Below are 10,192 nucleotides of genomic sequence, written 5' to 3'. Positions count from 1 at the left end.
AAACCGAGTCTGGGGGTAGAGAATCACCAGACCAGCTCATCCTTGTCTCCTTGAGTTGAACATGACTCACTTTTAGTCCACCTGTGTTAGACTCCCACTGCTCCCCTTCATTCCCTCCCAGCTCTGGAAAGTTTTCCCTGCTCCTCTTCATTCGCCTCCAGCTCTAGAGGTTTGCCTTTTTCCACTTTTGCTACCAAAAGGTAGTGTTTTATGGAGGGGCAGCCTGAGCTAGATAGAAGTAAAATTTCCCTCACAGGTTGTAGATCAGATGAAGGCATAATTTTTCTTTTAAAATCCTCTTCATTTGTCAGCAATGCTCCAAGTTCAATGTATTGGATCCACATAGTGATCAAGAATTAGAAAGAACTATCCAGCTTTGTCCATAGAACCATAAATCATGTAAATTTGAATGTACAGAACATAAATGCAAACCATACGCGGGCAATATTCCATGTTAGGATGTGGTTTAGTACAGGTAATGCAATTTGTCCCAAAATATATTACTAACTCACTACAGAGGATTCAGTCAGATAATTTAGATGAGAAAGCAAAATTAAATTGCATCAACACAGTTAAAAATCAGAATCTCATATTCTGTGTATTTGCAGACAAATATACATCAGTGAGGAACTGTTGACTGCTCTTATCTCACATTTCTTACTTCCACAGTCCGTGGAGCAACATAAAAGACGGATGGATGATCTGTAAAGCTCGAAATGTTGTTCTTGCACCAATCAACCCCTTCTAAGTAAGGTAAGGTTTCATGGACTAAAGAACAATGCCAATGAACGTTTCTATCTAACCACTGTATCGAATAAAGAAAAGAATCAACCAAACCTGAAGTGTAAACTGTAACAATGGGCACTGCAGAAAGCTATAGAACAAGTCAATGTCTAGATGCATCTTAATACTGGACAAGTTTCCAGGTAATTCAATTTAACCTTCCAGCCATCAACCATAGGAGTATGATTGCGTTAATGCCCTATTCTTATTTTTCCAGTCTCTGGGGAATGGGTGCATTCATTGGATAGTCGTCCCTCCTTAGATTTTCTGTTTGAGCTGCCACGTTATGTGCATCCGCTGATTCTGAATCTGGAGAAATCGTAATATGAGTTTCCACTGAAAGAAAGTTAGACAAAGGAAATGTCGACCCTTCCCGCACAAGGGGCATACCCTGTGGAGGAAGAGAGTTTTCAATGGAATAATGCATTGGACTCAAAACTGGCGACACTGAAGCTTGAGCATTCAAATTTGGTGACATGTCTGATTTGAACCAAGAGGGTGAATTCAAAGCTGGTGATCCTGGTTCATGACCCAACGGAGCCAAACTCGGTGAAGCATCTCTCAAGTCTTGTGAATCTTGGCCAAGATATTTTTTAGAATAGAGTTTATCCTCACAGACCTCATAGAAATTTCCAGTGCGAACCTCCTGACAGAGAGAACAAACACCGCAGAAAAGCCACTGCATTAGATCTGTCACATTAGGCTGCCCACAACAACAGCCATTTCCAGGTAAGCCAAACCTCTTCCGCATCTGAATCCTCCAAAACCCACCATACAGAAGCCCAAACACGCAAAGAATGATCCCAGTGATACCAAGACCTTCCCGAATATTCTCATTATCAATATTGACAGCAGCCAAGGTGAAGATCCAATAAGGGGCCATGCACAACAAAATGAAGGTCACTATGTGCACATACATGTTCCCAAACCCCAGTCTATCCATATTCCACCCAAAAACGCAGAACCCACAAAATGTTGAAAAAAATGCAACAGAAGGATCACTCTAGCAGTCAAATAGACCTCCCTGCCATTCCGGTTTAGGTTCCATTCTTTTACTACCTCTTCTAAGAAGAGAGTATTTCTTCTCAAGCCGCGCGTATGTAGATTTGTTTTTCACAGAGTTATCATCTATCCTAATAACATCTGCATCTGCATTTGCATCAGTGATACCTATAACTGTAGTCTCCAAATCACCTTCGGCTTCGTAATCTTTCCCAAGAGGACTCAGGATAAGATAAAGACCAGCTGCAACAGGGGCGCCTATTGCAACAAAAACGCACAAACCCACTCCAATAGCCGGACGCTGTGATCTCTTATAGCCCCAATTCAGACCACAGAGCGCATACTGCGCAAAACAATTTATTTGCAGAAGTAGCACAACTACCATCATGTGTGCCCACTCATGAGGTTTGTAAGTCTCATTTTTACAGTAGACCTTTCTAAGATTGACAATGTCCTCTGGTTTCCATCTAATGAGAAGTAAAAGATGATAACAACGTTGTGGGTGTAGATAAAGGCACATCATGGTAAAAAGCGCATTTAGAATTTGATTATTGACCTCAAACCAGGCATCCCTCTCACTCTTTTTAGGCACGGCCCTGTTAAGAAAGCCAACCAGAACCAAAAAAAGAATAGCTCCAGATACTGCCACAGCAATACCCCATATTAATAGTGCCAAATTCTTCGGATTTCGTAGCCATACTTTCACTGCCTCCTTCAAAAATACCCACTTGATTTCGCCAACAAAAGGGACTTTAACGCCATCCTTGAGGCCACGAAAAGGCTTCACCGACGCTGGAGTTCATTGCCATAAACTCCACTAAGAATTCAAACGGACTCTATCTGGAACTCCTCCATAAAAAGCGCACAGTTGTCAAGCGGAGAGCATTGTTCATTGGCCTAATAACGCTTTTTAAGGTTTTTTAATGTTTTAAAACATTTTTTTTTATTAAATTAGACGGCTGATTTTTGTTCAATCGTCTAACAAAAGATCTAACGGCTACTATTAGGACAGAAAGGCATTTGGAGGAGTCCATTTCAGAGGGAAACGCCTTACGACGTAATTAGAAAAGTGAATTTATTATTAAAAATCCATTTTAAAATAAAAGATAATAAAAATCCATCCCACAATTTATTTATATAAATTTTAAAACTTTTTCAATCACTTATTAATAAAATTAATTAAAAATATTTATTTAGGTAAAATTTAAAACTGTCCCATTACTTATTAATAACTTTAGTTAAAAATGTTATATATATATATATATATATATATATATATATATATATATATATATATATATATATATATATATATATATATATTAATGCAAATTTAATTTTTTTAATCCTTCATCTATATAACTCTAAACTATTTATTATTTTAAGAAATTTAAATAAAAAAATAAATATATATTTTAATTTTCAATCTTTAAAACTCAATTTATATTTAAACACTTGTCATTTATTTTAACAAATTTTAATTTCAGTACATACATCTATCAAATGTATAAAAACACAAAATCGAAAGTTTTTAATATCCATATTTATTGTTCTATATTTTCTATTTAAAATGTTTAAATTAAATTTTATAATGCAACATATATTTTTGTATTAAGTTGTTTTATTTTCCAAATATTGGAGAGATTTTTAAAGACTTGGGTTTGAATTGTTTAATCTGTAAAAATCATGTGAAGATTTTTCAGGGTGTTGAATACATTAATTCATTCAAAAATATACTCTAATCGAGAAAAATTCATTCGTCTATAAGTTAGACTACAATTTTTCTAGTTAATCTTAACCAAAATCTGGGATAGATTTTTAAAAATTTGGGTTTGAGTTGTTTAATCTGTAAAAGTCATGTCCTAGATTTTTCAGGTGCTAAATCCATTTATGCATTCAAAAATGTATTTTAAGGGTTTTTGTTTGAAATTATATAGTGAGAGTTGAAAAAGACTATTTTGTCTATAAATTAGACTACCTCTTTCTTTATTGATGAATTTCAATTTATGTGTATTTTAATTTTTTTATGCCTCTATCGCTTAAAGGTCTACAAACTGCAAGGAAATAACCATCACACCATTTCAAAAGATTGTGTATTACGTGCTTTATAAATATGCTCATGATGAAGGAAATGGACCACCAAGCCATTTTGAAAGATCGTTCATTAGATGCTTTCAACATCTCTCCTTAACACAAGGAAATAGGCCATTTGGTTGTTTTGAAATATTGCCCATTAACTAAATATGTAGAAATAAATATCAAAAACATAATTGAATAACAAGATAAACTCACATAGATACACAAGTTGTTCAGAATGAATCCATAATCCTTAAATTATCTTCAGAAATAGCTTAGAATATTACGATCATGTCACCGATTCATCACAAGGGTTCAATCCGGTCTTCTTCAAATTACAAAATATTTATAGAGTCTAACTCAAAATATCTTAATCTCAAAATAAAATTTATTACAAACTGAAATATTATCCAAAACAGATTTGGATATTTACAAAAATAGAATAAGGAGGATTGGTCCTGGGTAATTCAGAATTCTCAGGTATAAAAGATTAAAAAATATGAGCTCTTTCAGAAAAGGAAAGTTTTTGGTAAATCTCCATTAATGCATTAGTAGAAAACATATGTAGGGATTCTTGAGAATTCAATGGAAGGGATTGGAAAATTGACTTAGGGGCTACATAAAACAATGTTTCATTATTTTGAGCAATGATAACTCTCTGACTTGGGAGATAGTGAGCTCTAAACCAGGCAACAAAATATGTAAAATGGTAGGTTTGAGGGAAGACAAATTAAGGTAATAGGGATTCCTAGAAAGAAAATTCATCACTAGCATCCTGGTATTTTTGAAAGGCCTAATTGTGCAGTTCATAGAGGTCGAACTCACAATTGGTCTCTACTATTTTAAATTTAGTGTCAACTAAAGGTAGTTCATCTAAATTTATTATAGAAGGAAGCATTGGATTGTCAACAGATACTTTGGATTCTCCTTTATGAGAACCCATCAAAGAAGTCATAATTGTTGGGGATTAATAGAACAATTACCCGGAAATAGGATGATCATAAGCTGGAAATTTGATGTCGTTCACTTGTAGATTCGAGTTGGAAATATTGACTATAATCATAATGCAACAAAGAAGTTAATTTGCAAAAGGGATAGGCCTTAAATCAAATGCTGATAATAGCCAAAATTGGCTAATGATAAGTGGTGCGGGGGAATTAAATATTTTGAACATTGGCGGGAAATTAATGCATAATGGTTATCTGATAAATCTATCAGGGAGATGGCAATGGTTAAGTGTAGTGAAGGTTTTATTGATAGGAAAAATTGGCGGGAACAATAACGGAAGTATGAGTGGCAGAATGGTGGTTTGTCAGGGGGGAATTATTTATGGTTTTTGGCAGGGGGTACCACAATGGATGTGGCACTGCCACGTACTTGAAGGCGGGATCGGGAAAACTGCTTTGCCGACCCACCCCCATTCACTGTCGACAATGTTGGGGGTCCCACAAATGATCAGGGGTCGTTGATCTAGGTGGGCCCAATCTCATCCATTCAAATATAAACAATCTTTAAATGTTATCCAAAAAATCGATCAAATCAATTTATTACATATAAATAATCCTTTTAAAAATACTAATCATTATTTAAAATAAAATAATAAAATAAAAATGATGAGTCATTTCAATGTGCACACAATACTAGCGATATTATTTTATTCTTTTTTTTATCCCTTTCTTATTCTTTCTTTCTTTTGATTTTTTTTATTTCTCTTTCCTTTTCATATCTCTTTCCTTTCTTTCTTTTGATTTTTTTTATTTCTCTTTCCTTTTCATATCTATATATATATATATATATATATATATATATATATATATATATATATATATATATATATATATATATTTGACAATAAAAGAAAAAATACAAAATATTACAAGGGTAAAAATAAGTTATAACATTGTGCACAAGCAAAAGTTCCTTGCAGCTTCAGAAGTATTTCTTCTTCTATCCCTGTCATGACAACTGAGTGATCTGATGCTTTTTTGACCTCAACCTTTCCATCAAACATATGAATGAAGCGTCCTTGCTGGCGGATGTGGAACAAAGACAACAAGTTTCTCCTCAACTTTGGCAAATATAGAACATCATGTAGAAGAAAGTTTGGAAGACCAGGCAGTTTGAGCCTGATGGTGTCAAGTGCTTGAGTTTTGACTTCTCTGCAGTGTATACTCCTGCATCAACATTGTAAGTGAATTATTCAAAGAAATATCTCTTCAAATTCATGCGGCAAGTTTCTCCTGAATCAAGCAACCAATCATATTTCCATGAAGCAAGTGAAGCATTGAATAAGTCTTTGGTTACTCCAATGTTGCAATGTGCCACACCATAATGGGCGGACTTGGTACCTTACCTTTCCCTTTGTCAGTTGCTTTACCTTTCCCTTCATTTCTTTCCTGCTCAATTTGGTCCCAAGGCAACTTACAAGTGGAAGCTTCATGTCCATCTCTATTGCATCATATGAAATGAGATCAAACTTTCTTGGAATTGTTTTCCCCCCCTTCCTCTTCCTCTTTGGCCACCTCTTCCTATAGAAGAATCTTGTGCATGATTCTTCTCCTTTTATGCAAGGCATACAATTTCTTTAGTAGAATGATGAGTTGTCTTCTTCCCAAAGGCCTTCTCTCTCTCAACAAACTTATTCTCAAGGGAGTCAAAGGTAATCTCCTTAAGGTTTCCACTTGCTTGTAATGACTCAAGATAATGTGAATAAGTTGGATATAATGCCTTGACATAAGCTATGAGAGGAATATATATCTCAACACCAGTGGATTTTATATCATCCATAATGGATCTTACTTCTAAGTCTAAGGCAACATGGTCATCATTTTTCAATTCAAGACTAAACAACTTAATCAACAATTGAACAACTTCAAGTTCAGAGTGTGAGTCATACGATTCCTTCAACTTATTTAAGGCTTCAAAAGAATTTGAAAATGGAGAAATATGGCAACTCACCTCTTCATTTACTGATGCTATAATCAAGGCATAGGCCTTTTTGTTCTTGTTTTCCCAAATGGCAAGCTCTTTGTCTGAAGTGGGTTTTTCAAGTGAGTTGTCTCCTACACCTTCAAAGACTCATTTCCACAACTCATTGAAAATCAGAGTGTGTTTTATCTTCTGGGACCACTCAGGATAGTTCTCCTTACTAGTGAGAACCACTCCCACAATAGATATGAGTGAATGCATTCTTAAAAAATGACTATGTGCTTCAAAATAATTACAGTAATTGCAAGTATTTGTAAAATAATTTGTTTTCTTAAAAAAATAAATTCAACTAAGAGTGTAGCCTCTCAATATACTTCCATCATATACCTTATGTAGAACATATATGTAATTTCATTATATGAAGGTTAACCATACCATATATGTCTTATTTAAAAAAAAACCAATGCATTTATAAAAGAGCCAATGCACTTTCAAATAACACACTTCATACCATACATGTGGAGTATTAAACAAATCAAACACATGGTCATACAACCTCAACTTATATACCTCGACCAGTCAGCAACAAGACTGCACCAAGCCTATTTGTGGAATATTACCACAGTTGACCAACACTCGCAAAACATTCAACTCGGCTCCAAGAAGTATACCGACAGTCGTTGTTGTCACCAATTTTCTCCGTGCAGTTAATGGGAGACATACGTTGTTGCAACGGTCTTGGACACACAATATGTTGCTCCTACGTACAATTTAAACAAAGAAAAGACTAATGTTTTAATGGACTGGCTATCACATGTTTCATGGATTTAATGCATTCAACTAGGTTCTAGTAGAGGGACAAAGGATCAGTGTAAGCTTCACTTGGAGATGAGGGGATAAGCATACCACACGAGTTTTTTTATAAAAGAATTCCACACAGACAAAGTACCGCCACTAACTTTAAAAATATTTTATGCATTCAATCAACTATAACTTTTCTACATTCAATCAAATATTTTCTGCATATACGACGTTCATCAATCATCAAACTTTTCAAGTTCTTAAAATACTTACCACACGCCAGACGCCACATAATTTGAACTGCAATCACACCATTCAACACAACACCTCCTGGCAGATGCACCAGTCTTCACACTAGTTTGCAAAGCAATGCCTCAATGCAAAAATAAACCCTTTCAATAGTAGGATAGAATACAACATGTGATCTCTACCAATGCATTCAACAACAATGCATGGGATTTTGTAGGGAAATGACAAGGGTGTTAGTTTGCAAAAGATGCAGAACAAAGGCAGAAAGGAAGCCAAAAATGGCATTGGCTCTAATATCATGTCAGGCCAGGAGGTAACTCCTCAATTCAGATTGTGTTATTGCATTAAGATGGATCATAGATATATACATGGAGAGAGAGACTCTTGGGTTTCATCTCCCAGTGTCTCTTCGTCTTCTAATTCTCCTTATTTTCTATTTACAATATTTACATGGATATACCTAATCCCGAAGATAAGGTGTCAACATAACAGAAGGTCTGTGATAATACAAAACAAAGGAGGACTGAGATGAAACCCCTTCTTATCCTATTAAGACATGAACATATAAATACATCTTGAAGAAACATCTCATTCAATATTATCATAGTAGTTTCTTATTTGAAGTGTAATTTGTGTTCTTCATTTATTGTAATACACTATGTATAACTAAACTTGAAGGTATTGTAAATTTGAATATTGTAGAGGAATTGGATTTGCTTAGCTCTATGAGTTGTAATCTTAAAGATAATGGGACAGGAAATATATAAAAAATTGATCAAATAAGAAAAATTAAGAAATCAAAGATTAAATCATGCATATCATGATTAATATGTTGTAATGTACAATCACTTAATAAAGGTATTGATGACAAGTTAGAAGAACCACAAACAAGCAATTGCCATATCATTAAAATGCCTTCTACACAAAATTGTCTAAATTGTTTGTAAAAGAATCATGGATCCAAAAATATGGACACAAATAAAATGTATATTCAAACTCTAATTGTGTAAACCCCAATGATTAAATATATATCCAAACTACACTAGTAGAAAATGATGAAATTAGTGGCTAGGTGACTAAAAACGTTAGTCACTGCAATTATTTCAAGTGAATTACTACTAAATTTGAGCAATTTTTAGTGACCGAACTAAAAATGACTAACTTAAACAACTAATTTAGTCTATGGATAAAATATACGACTAGATAATAAGTGACTAAACTAAAAGTGACTAACTTAAATGACTAATTTAGTCTAGGATTAAAATATATGACTAGATAATAAGTGACAAAATTAATAATGATTAACGTAAATGACTATTATAGTCTAAGAATAAAAATATGACCAAATAACAAGTACAACAAGGATATGAATTAGTCATTTATGTTAATAATTTTTAATTGTGTCGCTCTAGAAATGGTAAATTGCATTTTTGATACTGAAGTGTTACATTTCACTACATGGGTCTTTGAATCCATCTGCAGTGTTAAAATTTAGCGACAAAAGGGTCTTTAAATCCATATACAGTGTTGAAATTATGAATACCATTTTGTCTCTAAAGTTTAACACTACAGATGGATTCAGAGACCCCCTTCTTTGAATCCATCCGCAGTTTTAAATTTAGAGACAAAGGGGCCTATAAGTCAATTTGCACTGTTAAAATTTAGAGACCCTCATCTGCAATGTTAAACAATCTAGAAATGGAAAATTGTAATTTTGATACTAAAGTGTTACATTTCACTAAATTTTAATGCTATAAATGGATTTAGAGAGCCGCTTGACCCCCATAAAGGGGGTCTTTGAATCCATTTGCAATGTTAAAAGTTAGATATTAGATGGATTCAACAACCCCCTCAAAGGGGCCTATGAATTCATCTATACTGCTAAAATTATAACAATTTTATAGAATATTATTGAGTATAAGTTTACAATATATAATAAATTTACACTCATTTTGGAAGGAGGAATAAGAAAGAGAGTTTGAAATTGATATTGAAGGGTTTTAAGAGTTAATAAGAATTTATTCCTCACATCTTAGAGAGACAACACACTATTTGTTGTGGGGTTTTTGAGGTGTTGTTACATACCATGGTTGATTATTGCACTAGATTCATTGAGACAATATTGATTATATTTATTTGAATTCAAAGTATGTTGATTAATTTAAACCTTATCAATTAATATAAATGTATATTACTCTAAAGCCATATTATTCTATACATAATTTTACAGACACATGTAGGGGTTGCAAAACAAAGCTCAGCTGTCAATCTTGCACCTAGGTAAAAGTTGGATTATTCTCCACTTATAACAAATAAAGGAAACTCAATTAGAAAATAGTTGAATTATTTAAAT

At 33.7% G+C, this 10,192-nt stretch overlaps 1 pseudogene; it reads right to left on the bottom strand.

Annotated features, from left to right (window-relative positions):
- Positions 1-988: 988 nt before the first annotated feature.
- On the bottom strand, positions 989-2,444 carry LOC149214666 (uncharacterized; annotated as a pseudogene).
- Positions 2,445-10,192: the final 7,748 nt, after the last annotated feature.

This window comes from Pinus tabuliformis, chromosome 1_1 (genome assembly GCF_031772625.1).
Source record: "Pinus tabuliformis cultivar Carrire ecotype Pingquan chromosome 1_1, CPIR1, whole genome shotgun sequence".
In the NCBI taxonomy this organism is placed as follows: Eukaryota; Viridiplantae; Streptophyta; class Pinopsida; order Pinales; family Pinaceae; genus Pinus; species Pinus tabuliformis.
Note: the sequence above shows the minus strand (reverse complement) of the source record. Positions and strands in the feature narration are given on the sequence as shown.